Source organism: Tenrec ecaudatus, chromosome 9 (genome assembly GCF_050624435.1).
Source record: "Tenrec ecaudatus isolate mTenEca1 chromosome 9, mTenEca1.hap1, whole genome shotgun sequence".
Classification (NCBI taxonomy): Eukaryota; Metazoa; Chordata; class Mammalia; order Afrosoricida; family Tenrecidae; genus Tenrec; species Tenrec ecaudatus.
Window position 1 is genome coordinate 34,772,969 of NC_134538.1, and position 1,615 is coordinate 34,774,583.

General features: G+C 46.4%; 1 non-coding gene across 1 annotated transcript; it reads left to right on the plus strand.

Moving 5' to 3' along the window:
* Positions 1–375: 375 nt before the first annotated feature.
* Positions 376–566, plus strand: LOC142457411 (U2 spliceosomal RNA). Its single transcript, XR_012786158.1, has one exon. It is a non-coding gene; the product is annotated as a U2 spliceosomal RNA (small nuclear RNA).
* The last annotated feature ends 1,049 nt before the right edge of the window (positions 567–1,615 follow it).

A 1,615-nucleotide genomic window follows, 5' to 3' on the forward strand; every position in this document is an offset into this window, starting at 1 on the left:
TTTCCTCTGCAGATACCTGTGTGTGATGTTTTTTAAAGCAGCCATCTCATCTGTTCTCAAACACTTTCCTTTGTGTGCTTTTGGCCAAGGGCAAGGAGATTCGTAGTTCCATTCTGAGCCCCACAAACCAATCTGGAAACTGGTGATGTTTAGATTCTTTCACTATTGCTGAAAGGGAGCTCGTTAAATTTGCAGAAATTGAAGGTGAAAACACTTCTCTATCCCCCAAGCCCTGCTACCTACAGTCCAGCAGGGAACTGAAGTGGTCAGGGCATTCCAATTTAATCCCTTCTCACAGACTCCAGCATCTCTCTCCCTTCTATCCTCCACAGAGCTGCCAGATGGAATTCTTTCTTTTTAAAAAAGCCTTTTTAAATCGCTTCTCAGCCTTTTGGCTAAGATCAAGTGTAGTATCTGTTCTTATCTGTTTAATATCTGATACGTCCTCTATCTGAGGACAATAGATTAAATGGATTTTTGGAGCAGGGAGTTGGAATAGGAGCTTGCTCCGTCCACTCCACGCATCGACCTGGCATTGCAGTACTTTCAGGAACGGTACACCCCTTCGGGGGATTTTAAAAAAGAAAGCTTTTGCTGTGTCATTTTCCCTGCTTAAAATAAAATCCTTCCAAGAGTCTGAATTCCAAAAGTTAGCAACCCTTTCTTTATGTTCCTCTGGAAAATCCCAGTGCTTTCCTCTATAGAAACAGGCCCAGGACCTTGAACTTTCATGGTTCTGCTAAGATCCCCTGACTGCCAGAAGTGGATGGCCACTGCCTCTGTCCAGTCCTAGAGGGTCCGCCCCATGGATGGAGCCCTGCTATGGAATTCATCCCTTATTTATTGCAGTACCTTCCATTCAAAGACCCCCAGAGACAACCACCATGGAAACTGGGTTGTTGTCGGCTGCCTTCAGGTTGCCCGGCTCTGGTGACCTTGGGTACAAGAAAGAAATGCTGCTCAGTCTGTTATCATGTCCAGGTCATTGCTGTAGTTCTTTCGCTAATTCCCCTCACAGGGGGTCTCCCCCTCTCAACACTGCCTCTGCTTCATCAGATGTGATATCTGATCCATCCAGCAATGGATACATCTTAAAGGGTACTGGCTGTGCTCTGTGGGGGGTCCTCCTACAGCTCTCCCTCCAGGTTCCCGCATATGCTTCCTCTTCTCATCTCTGGACTCTCTGACCGCCATCCTACCATCTGTTCTTACTTATGTTGGCTTATATCGGGTCCTCACAGGAACAGATAACCTCAACTTTCTCCTGAGGAGTGGCAGGTGGGTTTGACCCAGCGACTAATGCTTATGTCCCTTCAATTCTCCTTGAGAACCTTATCTACTTCCTGTCTGATTCCAGGTTGTACCAGCATGGATGGAAGTGATCAGGGTTTCAGGGAGGAGAAGCCCCTGGATTGAGGTCTTGCTGCCAGGAAGCAGGGATGCTGGGGCTGGAGTCTCAGTCTCTCGATTCTTAGTTCTGTGACCTTTTCTTTGACCCTCTGATTTAGAGTGGGGTCAGCTTACCTAGAAATCAAGATGGTTTCTAGATCAGTTTTTTCAAACCATGGTGTCATGAATTGATTTAGAAGGTCTTGAGCCATGGTAAAAAGAAAAC